Raw genomic sequence first — 18,719 nt, forward strand, 5'->3', positions numbered from 1 at the left:
CCTGTTTTCAGCGCCCCTGCATCCTGCTCTGTTGTGCTTCTTCGCACACACACTGTGCTTGTACTTTGTCTCGTGTCCTGTACCTTGCCTTGTCCTTCATTCTTTCTCTCTGTCATGTCCTGTCTTTCCTGGTTCATCTCCAGACATGCTCTTTAGCACATGCTCTGTTCTTCCTATACCTTTTCTCTTTGTGCTCTCTTGCACAAGCTCTGCTTTCCTATACTCTTCCTTATTATACTTTGTTCTTTGACCCGGCTCTGGGCTCTAGCATACGCTCAGCTTCTCTTTCTTGTACCCGGCTCTGTGATTCAGTCTACGATCCGCTTCTAGCCTTGTATTTACTCTGCACCTTGCCTTGCCCTGCCTTGTGTCTTCACGTGCCTTTTGCACGCACCTGTTCTTAGCCATACCCACCTGCTTGTGCCTCAGCCATGCCCGCCTCTGTTGTGCCCGCCTGCTTGTGCCTCAGCTGTATCCGCTGGCCAGTGTCCTAGCTGTGTCCGCTTGTTTGTGCCTCAGCCGTGCCTGCCTTAGCCATGCCTGCCTGCCTGTGCCTCAGCCGGACCAGCCAGCCAGTGCTCCAGTCGTGCCCTCCGTGCTTTCTGGCACACACGCTGTTCCTGCATTGTGCGTCTTGTGCTTCTTGGCACTCCTTGCCTGTCCTCTGCTCTTTGTCCTGTACCTCGTACTCTGTCTGTACCCAGCTCTGTGCTCTGGCATATGCTCTGCTTTTTCCTTGTACCCGGCTCTGTGCCTCAGCATACGTTCCACTCCCAGCCTTGTACTCTGTCCCGTCTTGTACTCTGTGCTTTGTCTTTCTTGCACCCGGCTCTATGCTCTGTCAGCACATGTTCCGATTTCTGTCCTGTACCTGGTCCATGCTCCCTAAGCACATACCTTGTGCCTTCTCTCTCTTCGGCCTTGTGCTCTGTGCCTGTACCTTGCCTTGAGCTACATTCCTATTCTCTTCCTTGTTGTGCTGTCTACACTAGCTCTGTTTCTGTACTATGCTTCGCCGTGCTGTCTAGCATGCGTTTTAGCTCTGTACTCTGCCTTGTGCTCTGTACCGTACCCTGACTTGTGCCTCGTGTCTGTACTCTGCTTCGTGCACTGTACCGTACTCGGTCCTGTGCTCTATGCCTGTACTCTGCCCTGAGCTTTTTTCTTGTACTCTGATCTGTCGTGCTGCTTGTCCTGTCTTTCCTCCTGGTTTTTGTCCTGTCCATGCCTTGAACTCTGGTGTGCCTCTAAGCACACGCAGGACCTTGCCTTGAACCTTGAACCCTGGCGTGTCTCCTAACACACACCACGCCTTGAACCTTGGATCCTGGCTTGTCACCTAACACACACCAAGCCATGGACCCTGGCGTATCTCCTAGCACGCACCATGCCCTGAACCTTGGAGTGCATCCTAACATGCACCATGCCTTGTACCTTGGACCCTGGCGTGTCCCCTAGCATGCACCATGCCTTGAACCCTGGCGTGCCCCCTAGCATGCACCATGTTCTGGACCTTCGTGTGCCCCCTAGCATGCACCATGCCTTAGACTCTACTGTGCCTCCTACCACGCACCATGCCTTGGACCCTGGCGTGCTCTCCTGCACGCATCCTGCTTTGCTTCGTAACCACCGTACCCTCGTGACTAAGTCTTGAACTGTCTTGTACCTGGCGTAACCCTGTGACCACGCTTTGCACTTGCTTGTATCCAGCACGTTCCCTGCTGCTAGACACTCAGACTCGTGTATCTTGTGAGCCGGCCATCTGGTTCCAGCAGTCGTGGTGGCTCACCCCCTTGGGCTTGCCCCTGAAACTTCCTGTATAGGGGGTGGTCTTCACTAGATCAGCTCGCCCTAAGTGGGTGGGTGCCACGACCCAGAGGGTCCACTCCAGAAACCGTCACAGATGGCTTCCATGGTTAAAATACCAATAAAGTAAAAATTTAGAGTATTTATAGTGCAGCACTTACCTCTGACATCCATCTGACAACGAAGTCCTTTCTTTGTGCACGCACTAAAAAATGTAAATGTATTTTTAGGATTTTTTTGTTAACTAAACAAACAAAAATGTTCTACAGAGTAAGTAAGTGATTACCATGATTCACAGTTCTTGTAGGAAGGGACCACATCTCCAACATTGTAACGTTTGCCATCGTCATCATAGCACCCACAATTCACATGAGCAACGCACTTCATGAAGTCTTCATCGAAGAAAGGTCTTTTCTTTGGGCATTTTGGATAGCATCCTAACATTGAAAATAATACAGTAAGAATGATTTAGAACCTCATTTTTTCTCATAATATAGTACAATTATATTTTTAATAGACATCATGTAATATTGTGTGACTTTCCTGATCGTAATGTTTTAAGGATTTCAACAGCTAGACCTAGAATGATTAATTCGATCATGAGAGGTGAGCTGTTTAATGGGTCAACTCCCGCACCGAACAGATCACAAATTTTTATCCAATAGAAAATTCTGCTCTTGTAGATGGTGAAAGAGAGACTCAAATTGTTATTTTCAGTATGGCATTTCTTTTTTTAAAGCACTGTATCTGTATGACTATTTTTAATATTTATTGAGAGCCGTACTTAAAATTTCTTTCTTATACCCTTTGTGACTTTTTTGATCTCCTTCTTTCCCTCTCTGCATCCAGCTTTGCAAAGCTGGTCCTATTCTTATCTGATGAAACTACATTTCCCAGCAGCACACTGCTTTTCTCAGTGCTGCAGGCCACCTCCCTCTACTCTCCAGGCAATTTTTATTTATGTGGCTGATGAGACTATTCATATATTTGAATGTGGTGACTTAACCCACTATTTCAATAATTGATTTTTTCAATGTCTACATTACATTGATGGTTCGTGAGAATTTCCAGAGCATTATCATGCTCACCCTGAATGCATATCAGAGTTGAGCAAAGAGTAGCAGAGCTGTGATACAACATGACCAACAAGGCAATAAGGATGCCGGGAGAGGGTCTGGAAGATGTTTTATTAGACTGGGTCGTAGTAGCTTCTCTATTTCATGAATCAGACAGAACTATAAGGCACAAATGTACCTGGAATCAGTTTGATCTTCAATATAGATTAGCTGAAATGTGCTACACCCAGACTGTAAGTTGTCTCATTACATTGAGTCTTTAGGTGATCTGAGCATGCTTGACCAAAAGAAAAAGAGATAGTGGAGAAGATCCATAAGCAATAGAAGGCAAAAAGTCCTGAATGGTCATCATTAGGAGGGCGATAGCTGCAAATAAGTGCAGATTTAAAATTTGGCTGTATTGGCATACATGAATAATTCTGTATGTACAGAAAACTGAGACCAAGTTATGATTTTCGGATTAACTGTATATACAAATCTAGTATAAGTTAGAGGATATTCCATTTCAACTTGGTACCTTCTAATCCAGGTAAATAGTTCATGCATTGACCACTTGGGTTCCTACAGGTCCTCAGGCATGGATCGCCACAAGGTTTGTAGTGCCACTCACACTCTCCTTCTGGGTTATAATAATCACAAAATAGAGCTGGAAATAAGAATAATGCACCAGTTAGAAGTCATATCATCCTAGAAAAAAAACATTATTAATTGCACCGTTTACTTCAAAACTATTAGAACATTTTTTTCTGGTGGTTGAAACAACTTACGGCAAATCTCTGGTGTTCTCCACGATACACAAATTCCTGCTTGACTACATGCTGCAGCGTAAGCGGCAACAGCAGTACAAAAGCACTCACAGTCCCCACCAGAATCACACGCACAGGTGTCATGGACACAGGCATCATGGTAAGGAGTGGGATCAAGCTAAAAGTGAAATATAGTTAGAGTATAGTAGTTCTTTTACGTTTGTCCGAGAACATTTAAAGCAGATTTGTTAGCTGAATTTGTGGTCAAATTTAAAGACAGAATATAGTGCTGCAAGTATGGTTTCTTGGTAGCCAAAGGGATAAAAAAAAATGATCCCTTTGGCTACTAAAAGTAATAACAAAATATCTCTCAGTGATCTAAAAAGGAGGTGTTCTTCAGCACCAAAGGGAAATAGTTAAACTTTAGCATTTAGTTGTAGGATAAAAAAAATAGCTATGAAAAATATACTGGTGCTCCCTCTTACTGTCTATGTAGGAAGAGGGCAGCATATTGGGCTGTTTAACCTACAGTGCCTTGCAAAAGTATTCGGCCCCCTGGAACATTTCAACCTTTCCCACATATCATGCTTCAAACATAAAGATACCAAATGTAAATTTTTGGTGAAGAACCAACAACAAGTGGGACACAATTGTGAAGTTGAATGAAATTTATTGGTTATTTTCAATTTTTGTAGAAATTCAGAAACTGAAAAGTGGGGCGTGCAATATTATTCGGCCCCTTTAACTTAATACTTTGTTGCGCCACCTTTTGCAGTGATTACAGCTGCAAGTCACTTGGGGTATGTCTCAATCAGTTTTGTACTTCGAGAAACTGAAATTCTTGTCCATTCTTCCTTGGCAAACAGCTCGAGCTCAGTGAGGTTTGATGGAGATCGTTTGTGAACAGCAGTTTTCAGCTCTTTCCACAGATTCTCGATTGTACTCAGGTCTGGACATTGACTTGGCCATTCTAACACCTGGATACGTTTATTTGTGAACCATTCCATTGTAGATTTTGCTTTATGTTTGGGATCATTGTCTTGTTGGAAGACAAATTTCCGTCCCAGTATCAGGTCTTTTGCAGACTCCAACAGGTTTTCTTCAAGAATGGTCCTGTATTTGGCTCCATCCATCTTCCCATCAATTTTAACCATCTTCCCTGTCCCTGCTGAAGAAAAGCAGACTCAAACCATGATGCTGCCACCACCATGTTTGACAGTTGATGGTGTGTTCAGGGTGATGAGCTGTGTTGCCTTTACGCCAAACATATCATTTGGCATTGTTGCCAAAAAGTTCAATTTTGGTTTCATCTGACCAGAGCACCTTCTTCCACATGTTTGGTATGTCTCCCAAGTCGCTTGTTGCAAACTTTAAACGACACTTTTTATGCATATCTTTGAGAAATGGCTTTCTTCTTGCCACTCTCCCATAAAGGCCAGATTTGTGCAGTGTATGACTGATTGTTGTCCTATGGACAGACTGTCCCACATCAACTGTAGATCTCTGCAGTTCATCCAGAGTGATCATGGGCCTCTTGGCTGCATCTCTGATCAGTCTTCTCCTTGTTTGAGATGAAAGTTTAGAGGGACGGCCGGATCTTGGTAGATTTGCAGTGGTATGATACGCCTTCCATTTCAATATGATTGCTTGCACAGTGCTCCTTGGGATGTTTAAAGTTTTGGAAATCATTTTGTATCCAAATCTGGCTTTAAACTTCTCCACAACAGTATCACAGACCTGCCTGTTGTGTTCCTTGGTCTTCATGATGCTCTCTGTGCTTCAAACAGAACCCTGAGATTATCACAGAGCAGGTGCATTTATACGGAGACTTGATTACACACAGGTGGATTATATTTATCATCATTAGTCATTTAGGACAACATTGGATCATTCAGAGATCCACAATGAACTTCTGGAGTGAGTTTGCTGCACTGAAAGTAAAGGGGTGGAATAATATTGCACGCCCCACTTTTCAGTTTTTGAATTTCCTCAAAAATTTAAAATAACCAGTACATTTCGATCAACTTCACAATTGTGTTCCACTTGTTGATTCTTCACTAAAAATTTACATTTGGTATCTTTATGTTTGAAGCATGATATGTGGGAAAAGGTTGAAAAGTTCCAGGGGGCCGAATACTTTCGCAAGGCACTGTACCTTAAGTAAAAACTAGTTTTCTATATGCCTTACCTTGGAGTGACACTTGGTGAAGGTAGAGCCCATGATAATGCTGCAGTGTTTCTGGGACCAGGTCTGACGGTATGGGTTGATAATACAAGGGACACTTAGGGGTAAAGCATCAGGACAGGAGGGAGAAGCTTTCCAACTGTTCCCAAACTCCAGAACATTGACTACCACTGATTGACTTCTTGTGGTAAAATCATTAAGTACACTACCATCATAGTTGCCACAAAGACCACAAACTTGTCCCTATAAATAAGTAAAACATTTCAGGTTCATGCACAAACAATCCAACACAGATCCTCTTCACATAAAAGCAAAAAGAATGAGACTGGGCACTCTCTCCAAGGGCCATAAACCCATTTGCATGGTAAGCAGGGCCAGTTTTTTAACAAATTGGGGTCCTGGGCAAAATTCAAATTGGAGCCCCCAATTCTGAAATATTCCACCAACAACACTATTTAGGCCCCTTCACACATTTGTATTAAACACGTTCAAGTTACACCGATACCAGTGCCGTCCGTGTTTTTCTGGTACATATACTGGAAATTAAATTATGGTACAAAGCTCCTCATACACTTTCAATGTTAAACACGGACGGCACATGGTCGGCACATGGATGGCATGTTTACATGGAACCTTAGACTTATATTGACCCTTGTCATCTGTATTGCAGGGAAAACACGAACATGTGTGCGGCACCATAGGTTAAAAAGGTACATGTGGCATCTGTGAAAAAAATGTCACACATATGGATGACATACATACCGGAAACACAGTCATGTGAAGGGGCCATACAGTCAAAGAATAGAAAACATTAGCAGAATTGCCATCTTTTTGTACATCTTAACTCACAAACGGCAGAATAAAAAGCAATAAAAAAAGTCACACATGCCCCCCAAACCCTGCTAAATCCCCTCTGGCTTCAGTACCGAGGCTCAGGGTTTCTGATGGTTATTATTCACTTTTCAGCTATAACAGAAGGTGCAGCCACAAGACCACTGCAGCTAAGTGCCAAGACTGCCATAGACCACCGAAGCATCGGTGCTGGAGCCGCGGGGGATCTATCGTTTCTATGCTGATTATTTACATTCTCAGAAAACCCCCATAGTATCTGTTCACACGCACCATTTTTGCAGATTGTTTTGCATCACAAACCAGAGGATTGGCATGAAAAATTCAACAATTTTTGAGCCTTTTCACTTGCATTTTTCTTTCCCATTCATTTGAATAGGGAAAAAAACCCCTGCAAAAATGCTGAAAGATGACAGCAACATATTTATATTAAAGATCCAGCTTTAAGAAGAAAGAACGGGTAGCACTCACCAATCTTTAAAAGTTCCACTCTTTATCGGAAATATTTAAAACAACTTCAGCGGTCAATCCCGTCGAAACGCCACAGCGCGAAACGGCCGTTGTCAGCACCTGCACACTCCTTTCCTCACTCTCCTGGTGAAGGTGTTTTAAATATTTCCAATAAAGAGTGGAACTTTTAAAGATTGGTGAGTGCTACCCGTTCTTTCTTCTTAAAGCTGGATCTACGATGCTGTTGTTTTCTGGGTGAGCACCCGAAGTCTTGAGGTATTTGCCTGCGGTATTTTACAACACCATGTGCACAGATTGTTAGTGGTATCAGCGGTGCAGTCCTCTTTTTCTGTTTGGTACTATATTTATATTAAAAAAGTGTCTTCTGACCAGTGTCTGTGTCTGGCTGGTAGACTGTAATATTCCGTACAATAGTATATTAATTCCTTTCCACACTGGGCTTCTGCATTGCATCCGGGGCTCTGCCTGAATCCCTCCAAAATGCGATTTAGGCTATGTACACACGTTTCAGAATTGCTGCGGAAATTTCCCCGGGAATTCCGGAATTCCATTCCGCGGGAAATATTCAAGAAAACCACATTTTAATTCCCTCCTATTTCCCGCAGAAAAACTAGCAATTTGCAAGTGTAATTAGCTTGCAGAATGCTAGCGTTTTCTAAGCGATCTGTAGCATCGCTTGAAAAAGTGATTGACAGGTTGTCACACTCGTCAAACATAGTGTTTGACGAGTGTGACCAACTTTTTACTATTGAGGCCGCGTATGCGACATCAGTAGTAAAAAGATCTAATGTTAAAAATAATTAAAAATCGTGTTTTTCTCACCTTCCGATGTCCCGCGCAGCGTCCCCGATCATCGCGATGCTCCTGGCATGTCCCGTTCCCAGTGATGCACTGCGCCAATGACCTTTGATGATGTCGCGGTCTCGCGAGACCGCGACGTCATCAAAGGTCATTGTCGTAATGCATCACTGGGAACGGGACCTGCTGGGAGCATCGCTGAGTCCTGGGGATGCTGCGAGGGACATCGGAAGGTGAGAATATGACGATTTTTTATTTTAATTCTATTTTTTACAGACACACAATTTCCTTGAAAAAGCTAAAAAGGCGAAACGTACGTCGGACTCCAGGAATTCCGTGAACAGGCGATTAAATGGGCATGTGCTCATGTTATATGTGATTACCAGCATGGGATTTTTTCCTCTATATGGCTCTTTGCACTTTACAGACCACTATGGGTCTAGGTGGATATATGCTTACATGCTGATATATTTTTGCACTTTACCATTGCCTGTATCCATTCCTTTATTCCTGTATTTGTGTGTATTTCTCTTGAGTACATATTCCTTCCTCTTACTTGTATTTTGTTTGTCTATTTATCTATGATATGAATTTACTTAATAAAATGTATTTTTTATTTATGATATATCTCTCTTTCTGAGTGGTGTGTTCAGGATACTTTGTATCTACTTTTTGGTCTATTTTTTACAGGGATATGGTACCCAGGGCCTGGAGGACAGTCTCCTCTCCTCTGGACCGTGGGTACCATCTGCAAATGTTCTGCTTACTTTTCGTATGGTGGGCACAGCTACATGTGGAAAGTAAGCAGAACAATGCATTCCTATGTGGGCGGATTTTCCCGCGATTCCGCACAAAGAATGAGCATACTGCGTATTTTTCCGTGATGCAATTTCGCCGTTGAAAAATCCGCAGCATTAGCACAGCATGTGCGGAATGCCATAGGATTGCATGGGATGCTTTTTTTTTTTGCGTTTTCGCGGCAAAATCACCGTTTTTAAAATCGCCGCGAAACGCAAAAAAATGCTATGTGTGAACACAGCCTTACACAAATCCCCGACGGGGCCACAGACTGCAGTGACAAGTTGAGTTTAAATGAATTCCGTTAGTTTATTTTTTCTGAAATTGACCGTCTGATTTATTTTCTTAGAGGCTCAGTTTATGTTTTTTTCTTCTAAAAGTGTCCACTTTTCTGTGGCTGCTGGAACAGACGGAGATGTTCAGAAAACAAAATCACATGTGGAATTCATTTGAACTCCATTCCTGTCACTGCAATCTATGGATCCATAGGGGATTCAGGCAGAACCCAACGGGCGCAGTAAAGAAAGACAGTGTGAACAGACCCTAATGTGAAAGCAGACATGAGGCATAAGCCGTGCGTAGAGTTGATCCCTGTTATGGCGACATTACAATTACAGAACTTTATATGCAGCACATAACAGATATACACTATGTACACACACTTTATATACTGTATACTGCAGATACATATGAACATACAGTATATTATATACTGTGTGTGTATATATATATACACATACAGTATATACAAACACATATATAAAGTATATACACACAGAATAACATAGATTCAATTTATATACAGTATGCACACATATACAGTTTATACAAAATACTGCATACGTTCGCACATACAATACACAAATATGTATATATATATATATATACACACTCACAGACATACACATACTATAGACTAAATGTACATCCATATATATATATATATTTACACACACAAGACATACACAATCGTACTATATACTGTATATATACATACTAAATACAACTATAGAGACACAAACATTGTATACAGCATATGTACACACACTTATACACATATATATATGTATATTTACAAGGTCCTGCTGCTTCACTTGTGCAGATCCCAGGACAATGATTTAGGGGCAGCCATGATGAGGAGGAGGGGATACAGACAGGACTGCAGGCATCTTCCTGACCCCAGCATTTAAACTTTGCTGTGCTGTGAGACGGTCCCTCACTCTCAACTTCTAAACCGACACTGCCGGTGGGAGAGGGAAAGAGACACGCGCAGGGACTACAGAGGATGTACAAGATTACTCATTGTAGGTAATGGTGCACAAGTTCTGTACACTTCATAAAAGGGCTGCAGAAACAGGGGTCCCCTTTGTGGGTGGAGGTCTTAGGCATTTGCCTTGTTTGCCTGCCCCTAGCGCCAGCCCTGATGGTTAATGCTCTCTTGGCTTAGTATGATATAATCTTTATAAAGTTTTACCAAAAATAAACTTATTAGCTGTCTAAACAATATAAGTAACTGCTCACCTGAAATTCGGGGCTCAGCTTGGTTAAGATAGTGGTCTTCTTGTCCCACATAACAATCAATCCATTATCGGCCTCAACCACAAGGAACATACCCAACTGCCTAACCTGGTAGGGGACTTCACTACCAACGTCTCTCTCCAGGACTTCATAAGAGCTTTCACTCAGTTTCAGTTCGGAGAGCTGATGAGTACAAGAGACCATTAAAGGGGTTTAACAAAACTGATCCCAATATGCATTTCGACATGTAAAAGTTTCAGGACTGCCTTTCCACCATTGCTCTGGTCTCTGTGTTTTGACTACAGCATACATCACTGCTGCAGCCAATCACTGGGCTCAGTAGCTTGGTGCTGTCTATATCAGTAGAGCAACTAAGCTCAGTGATTAGCTGCATTTGATTATGTGAAAAAGAAAATTTTCAGTTAATTCAGGCAGAATGATCCATCACAAACTTCAGACAGATACTGGATGCATTCTTGCAGTCATGTAAGTTTCAGGGCTCATTCAGACATCAGTGTTTTTTCTTGTATGTAAAAAACAGTCCATTTTCATCAGTCCTTTTTTCTCCTATTTTCATCAGTTTGGTCAGTTTTTACCATCAGATTTTCATAATTTTATCTCAATCGACAAAAAAGATGGAGGTTTCTCAACTTTATCCTATCACTCAGTCAAAATCGGAATGACTGAGAGACATGCCATTCAAGCCCCAAATCAATAGCCGACAACAGCTAAGCCAAGTTTCCTATCAAAAGGTAAAATCCAAATAAAAAATGTTACATTGGTATCAAATGCCTGTGATCGTCATGAGTGAAGATATCATGACTGTTGGGAATTTCATAATTTTCTGAAACTGAAGCCACATCCCATGACCAACCCCCATATGACGTTATTAAGGGGAGATATGAGGGTGCAACTTACCCTGTTTCCCTGAAAATAAGAAACTGTCTTAATTTTTTGCTCCGAAAGTTGCACCATGTCTTATTTTCGGGGGGTGTCTTATTTTCATGAGAAACATTCCAGCGCGCTCTACCCTTACATAAGGAACGTTCTGTAGCGTAAAACCAGTAGTCAGACATAGACCGTTCAGCAGAAAAGCAGACAACAAATCAAAGTAACACACTACGGTACGGTTCTGTAATTGCCTGACTCCCACACAGGGCCACAAAACATAAGGGCTCCAAAATGGCTCCCACACACTTTCTGGACACAGTACTGCTACCGTAACAATCATCCACAGCAGTTCCTTTACCATAGCAGCCCCATCATCATTTTGCAGCCCCAAATATTCCCATCATCCCATTGCAGCCCTCATCATCCCATTACAGTCCCCAATACAGCACCCCCATCATTCCATTACAGCCCCCATCATTCTACAGTACAGTATTGCAGCCTCCCATCCCACATCATCCCACTGCAGCCTCCCATCATCCCGGTATCCCACTGGAGCCTCCCATTATCACAGTATCCCACTGCAGTCTCCCATGTGTGTACCGTACACACACACACACACACCCATAGACAGACACACACACACACCCTTACACAGACACACACACACACCCATACACAGACACACACACACACACTTTCACTTTCTTACTGGTTTCCTCTGCGGTGCTGCTTTCAGTGCTTTGGTGGTGCAGGAGCCCTGGGCCAATCAGAGCGCAGGAGCCCTGGGCCAATCAGAGCGCAGGAGCCCTGGGCCAATCAGAGAGCAGGAGCCCTGGGCCAATCACAGACCAGGAACAATCAGAGGCTATGGATGACGTCAGCTGGCCCATGGTTCCTGCGCTGTGATTGGTGCAGGGCTCATGGGCGGAGATGGGCAAACAGCTCCGAGGCTGTGATCAACTCCTGCGAACAGCGCGGCTGCAGTGGTGGGCACCGGAGAGCGGGAGCAAGACACAACTGCCTGCCCCATGCACAGAACAAGGTATGCCTTATTTTCGGGGGGTGCCTTATATTAGCAGGCACAGTGCTCCCCTTAGCATGCCTTACTTTCAGGGGGCGCCCTATTTTCGGGGAAACAGGGTAGGTGCTTATAAAAATACAAGGCAAATTATGATCTGTGTTCAATGCAAGAAGATACATTGCCATGTAGGCTTGATCCATGTTTATGGACATTTTCATTAGGATTGCTTCCCTCCATAAATCTGAAGCTATTGCAGTGACGTCAGGTTTAGTGAGTTTTGTTTGTTAATCCTTTTTATTTTATATAATTGTATATGCTGTATTGTTTTGTCCCCTTTGTAAAATCTTTTGTATATTTTTTATGAACACTGCCTATCTTTCTTGATTAAATATAAAATTTAATATTTCTGTTCCTTTTGTTCTGACAACCGCACCTGTGAAAGCCATATGCTACTGCTGGGAATACCTGCCGTGCATGTAATCATCCTTCTCCAGCTTCCACATTGCTCTGCTGGTCAGTCCATGCTGGGGGCAGAGCTAGAGCACACTTGGGTGGTGCGACGACACATGGTGGTGCTTCGTGTGTGGATGTGGTGAGCGACGTGGGAACATGGGACCCGTTTTGGAGTGGGTTAATAATATCCTGGCCCTAAAGGACTTGGTTATCAGTGGTGGCTTGTGCAAAGTGTGTCTGTGACTGCACTTTTGTTGGTCTGATGCAAGTCGCTACAGAGTAGCTATTCCTGTACATAACAGCTACCTGTTGCGTGTCCAATCGGCTTGAAAACATTTGGTGGTGGCAGCCAGTAGTTAGTTTTGCTATTGCAAAACTGGCAGTGACGGTACAGAGAATGTAAACATCTATTCCATGCATTGGAGTTTAAGGTGTACATACCATATGCTCACTGTTAGTTTTCCAATAACTGACCTAGTGGTGGAAGTAACCTGCAGCCTCCTCTGTTATTGTCCTGACGAGAGGGGGAGGCAGAGGGCTGTTCCTGACTGGAAAGTAACAGCGTGGTGGGCTCAGCGTGACCCCCCGGCTGTGGTCTTGACATTTAATCATTGCTGGGTTAATAAGAAATTTTCTTGAAACTTACCCCAAGAAAAATTTTTATAGCTTTAGAACAGGTGGTTCCAGTTGTCCCACATGGGATGTTCTCGGTGATGACTCTGAATGATTGATTTCCGGTGTTGCAATAATCCTAATAAAAAAAATGTAGTGTCAATATAACCGAGTACATGCAAACTTACTTCTACTACTTTTTGAACTTTGACAGAATTGGTTTTGCAATTCAAAGGTGTTGTCTGACAATTATATCTTATCACTAGAGATGAGCGAACATCATTGGCTCCCGCCTTATTCGGCAAGCTATAGCGTTTACCGAAGAAGCTGCATGGGGAACCTGGATACCTGGAGCGCTCCCGATGATCAGCTGTTTCAGCGCCGCAGCTGCATGTGTCTCAGCTGTGTCTATGTCACAACGCATGCATGGAGAGCCGTATGTTGTAACTGTCACACAGCCGGCACACATGAAGCTGCGGCGCCGGATACCTGATTATCTGGAGCGCTCTAGGTATCCGGGTTCCCGGTGCAGCTTTTTCGGTAAACGCTATAGCTTGCCAAATAAGGAGGGAGCCGGCGATGTTTGCTCATCTCTACTTATCCCCTATGCTCTGGATAGGTTAATGTTGCTGATGGATGGGCGCTTTTCCAATACCTGGGTCAGCGTGTATTCACAATCGCCGCTGAAATCAAAGCGTTTACCATCGAAGGTTACATAGTGTCCTTCTCCATATACAACACACGTCTTGTGGCACTCCTTCTTTGTACACTGCCACTTTCTATCTCTGCAGGTGCTAAAAAGATAGTTTTAAAATGAATGCATTGTAAAAATCTTCCTTATTACATTATGCGCATATAATGTGTTAGCTGATTTCTGCACCACAATTTATCATTGGAAAAACCCATGATTATGTTTTGAGAAAAATAATTGCACAAAAAAGTGCAGTGCAATTTCAATTGTAACATAATGTACAGTTTAGGATGAAACTTCATAGTTATCACACTTGCATGTAGCCTATGGGTTATTATAGAAATTATATTTATATATATATAAATATATATATATATATATATATATGTTAAATGCTAATGAATACATCTCTACTGTCTTGTGGTTCCAACACTGTGAATTGAACTATTGCATACAATTATAGAAATGTGAAGTTGCATTTTCCATACCATGTGTTACAGTCTTGCTGGATGGTTTCTCCACTGTAGTAGACCTCACCATCATGGACACATGGGCACTTTTTCTCAGGAATACACCTGCCATTATTGTTGAGCACAAGATCGTCTGGACAAATGCAACCTGAAGTACACTGATTGCTGAGCTGTGGGCACAAAAATACAATTCATATGGAATTCTTAATATCTATGGAGAATTCTTGGAAACTTTTGAAAGAACAATTCGACTTGATGCAATTCAAACGTGATACAATTTTTAGGAACTTGCTGGTCCTGAGAAATTAGTAATATACTTGAGTCGTTTTGCGTGAATTTCCCAAAGTGGGCACCATATCTTTACACTCCTAAAGTGGCCACCATAATTTTACACACTTCCCAAAAGACTACATCAGTCAAAAAAGATCACATGATCTTAGGCATAGTGAGGTATAGCACAGCCAATAAGGATGGACTATCATTGCTTGTATAAAAGCAGAAGCAGGAAATGCAGCAGCCATTTTGTGGTGAATCTGGAGGATGAGAAAATACCAAAGCTCATAGCTTAGCCATACAGACATGAAAAGAAAGCCTTAAAATGCTAAAAACAGTATACTTGTGCATGACAACATAACAGTGAAAAATATTAATATGTGAGGAAAGGTGAAAAAGTCAGATATAATTAATTGGGAAGGAAAAACAAGAGCAGATTAAGGGTGTGTGTGCACACGCTGCAGATTTTTTCTGCAGAAAAATCTGCATAGCTTGGCCCAAACCGCAGGGTAAAGGCATGCAGTTTTCCCTGCGGATTCCTATACTTTGTCCAGCGGAATTGGTGCAGATTCTATTGCGGTATGGGCGGTGCGGATGAGAGAGAGAGAGACAGAGACAGAGAGAGAGAGATTCGTTGTTCCCGGAACGAAAACTGCAGCTGCGGTTCCGCACAAAAGAAGTGACATGCTGCGGAAAATAAACCGCAGCAAATCTGCGCCGAAATTTCCGCAGCATGTGCACAGCGGAATTGGTTTTCCATAGGATTACATGGTACTGTAAGCCGCATGGAAAACTGCTGCGGATCCGCAGGACCATAATCGCTGCAGATGCGCAGCAAAAAACGCAACGTGACCCTAAGTGTCTGAGGTAGGGCCAGGCAGGGCACATAGCTGGCAGCTAGTGCTGCTTCCGAGATCAGTCTAGCTATAGCACTGCTGCAATTCATTCACATATTTTTGGTACTTTTGCAAAAGCAAGCCGCTAATATTGCTGAAAGAAGTTAAAGCCTTTTGTAATTTGACTCCCTCACAAAATGTGCCTGTCATAAACTGTTTTTTTTTTTGCACAGTTGTTATATTAGACTAATTTGTTGTTCATGCATGCCACTCCAAAACTACAGTCTGTTCTTGTTGTTATTTATTGGCGTTTACATAGCATTTCTTGGTAGCTGCTTTTTCGGTAGGAAACGTGTTAAAAAATGTGAAAGAAAAGTAAAAAATACATCACTTAACTCTGTGGCTGTCATGCAGTGTGTAAGTGCCACAAACAGTTCTGATTTTTTGCACTCCCGTTTTATTAGTTTAATTTGTTGTACATACATACCACACCATTAGTACGGCTTCTAGTTGCTGTTATGTTTTTCTTAGTTTTTAACAAGCATTTCTTGATCACTGTTTTTTGTGAAAGGGGAATTATCATTCAAAAAAAAGTAAAAAAGTAAATTCTAGTCTAGTAAAATATGTATGGTAAAATAGAATGTGGCAATGGAGAGGTTATTAAAAAAAATAAAAACAAAAAGCGTACCATGGCATCTGGCAATAAGAATGTTGAAGCCACAAGTAGCCACAGCACCAGCCTTCCAGGCAATAGTACTACTAAATGCTGGCCACAATGGTCCTCCTTTGTCACTGAATGGGGAAGAGGTGGAGGATTCATAGGGTACCGTTACACTAAGCGACGCTTCAGCGATCCCGACAACAATGCGACCTGGTAAGGATTGCTGGTGCGTCGCTACATGATCGCTAGTGAGCTGTCAAACAGGCAGATCTACTCAACGACGCTGCAACGATCCGGTGATCCGTATAACGACCTCGGCGGTCGGTGGGACCTTGTCACACAGCAGCTATTCTGACGACTCCCGCCTGCGTCCCTGAGTTCTGCGTCGCCAACGAGGTCGCTCGTCGGCGTCAAACACAGCGATGCATGCTGGCCAGCGGGACACCAATGATCAAAAAAATGGCCCAGGACATTCGAGCAATATCCAATGGGGGGCCGGTCTCTGCTATGTGTCACACGTAGCAAGATCGCTGGCGAGATCGCTGTTACGTCACAAAATCGGTGACTTTTCAGCGATCTCACTTAGTGTGAAGTACCCTATCTGGCATATCAATTTTCTCAGTTTGACCAAAAGATCTCCCAGGGACAGAACTGAATATTTTGAGGTTAGCTTAGAAACCAATGATTTTGTAGCTACTCATCATGGAGAAGGTTCAGCAGTACTGAATGGTTGTAGATGTGGCGAAAGCTATTTGGGGTTATCTCAATTGTGCAAATCCTTTTCCATCTAAAGTAGTGTGCAGGCTGTGTGGGAGGAAAGTAAGCCCAATAGAAATTGATTAGGGACTATAGCTCCCAATAACCACATGAAGTGGTGTCACATCACCTGCTGGCATGGGAAAATCAAACTGGCCAGCAAGTTGAACAGGACTCAAGCTGTTCTCTTACATCTCTTCATGATCATATTTTTGATAGCCAGTCCACAAAAAGTATCTGTAAGGTACTCCTGGGGTGGACCCACTAGACCGTGGCAACGAACCCCCCAAGGGCGAGCTGACCAGGTGGACCACCCCCTATACAGGGAGTGTATGGGGCAGGCCCACGGGGGACTATCACCACGGTAGCCGGTACCCGGGAAGGTCAGGGCGGTCAGAGAGGTGGATCCGAAGGGCAGGCACTGGACAGACGACAAGGCTCGGAGACACAGGAGAGACGGCAAGTCTTGGCGAGACAGGAGGAATGGCAAGGCTGAAGACACAGGAGGGAAACGGGCGAGGACTGAAGCCACAGAACCTAGGAGAGGAAACACAAGAGGAGCAAGGTAAATGCACGGAAAAGGCAGGGGAGCGCTAGGAGAGCGGCCAGAGTCACTAGCAAATACTAATGATAGTCAGGCATCGCCTCCAGAAGGAGGCGGCCTGATATAGGGAGAGCGAAGGCCTGCCGGGTCATGACCTCCAGCTGGAGGAGGAGACGCACGTCCTCAGGCGGGGGAGAGCGCGCGCCCGGCCATAGTGAGGAGACGCACCCGCCGAGGAGGAGGAGCGGGAGCGCGCACCAGGGGGCCGGACAGAGGCAGGCGTGGGCCGTGGACGGGGGACCGGGAGAGACCGCGCCGAGGCCCGCAGCGGCCGGTGAGGCAGAGAGGTGACCCCCGGAGAGCGGGTGAGCCGGGGCCGGAGGGAGGTAAGAGAGGAGGTCCGCGGCAGCCGCCGCGTGACAGTACCCCCCCCTTACGCGCCCTCCCCTGCAGACCGGACAAAAATTTAGCCAGGATTCGAGGAGCTTGGATATTCTCCTGGGGTTCCCAGGATCTCTCCTCAGGACCAAAGCCCTTCCAATCAATCAAGAAAAAGGTTTTCCCTTTTTGCTTTCTCATGGCCAAAATATCTCTCACCTCAAATACATCGTCTGCGGCGGCAGGCGGAGGTGAGTGAGGAGCTTCAGAAAGGAAACGATTGAAAATAACTGGCTTAAGCAAAGACACATGGAAAGCATTAGGGATGCGGAGAGAGGCGGGAAGACGCAATTTATAGGAGACATCATTAATACGGGACAAGACCTCAAAAGGTCCAATATAGCGGGGACCCAGTTTGTGGGATGGGACCTTGAGGCGAATAAACTTGGAGGCTAGCCAAACTTTGTCACCTGGCTGATATGGTGGGATATCCAGGCGCCTCTTGTCTGCGAATCCTTTTATCCTGTTACTTACCAACTCGAGAGCGGTCTTGGTCTCCTGCCAGATCCTGAGAATTCGCCGGACAGAAGATCAGCCGCCGGTACACCCGAGGCGGGGGGAATTGGTAGAGGTACACCAGGATGTAGACCGTAGACAACAAAAAACGGGGATTTGCCAGAAGATTCACTGATGTGGTTATTATAGGAAAACTCGGCCCACGGGAGTAATTCAGACCAGTCGTTCTGGTGGATATTAGAAAAGTGCCGGAGGTAGTTCACCAAACTCTGATTCGTCCGTTCTGCCTGACCGTTGGACTGTGGATGATAAGATGAGGAGAAGTCAAGGGTGACATCCATCGATTTGCATAGAGCTCTCCAGAAGCGAG

This window comes from Dendrobates tinctorius, unplaced genomic scaffold, assembly GCF_039654945.1.
Source record: "Dendrobates tinctorius isolate UK_male_01 unplaced genomic scaffold, ASM3965494v1 ptg000211l, whole genome shotgun sequence".
Classification (NCBI taxonomy): domain Eukaryota; kingdom Metazoa; phylum Chordata; class Amphibia; order Anura; family Dendrobatidae; genus Dendrobates; species Dendrobates tinctorius.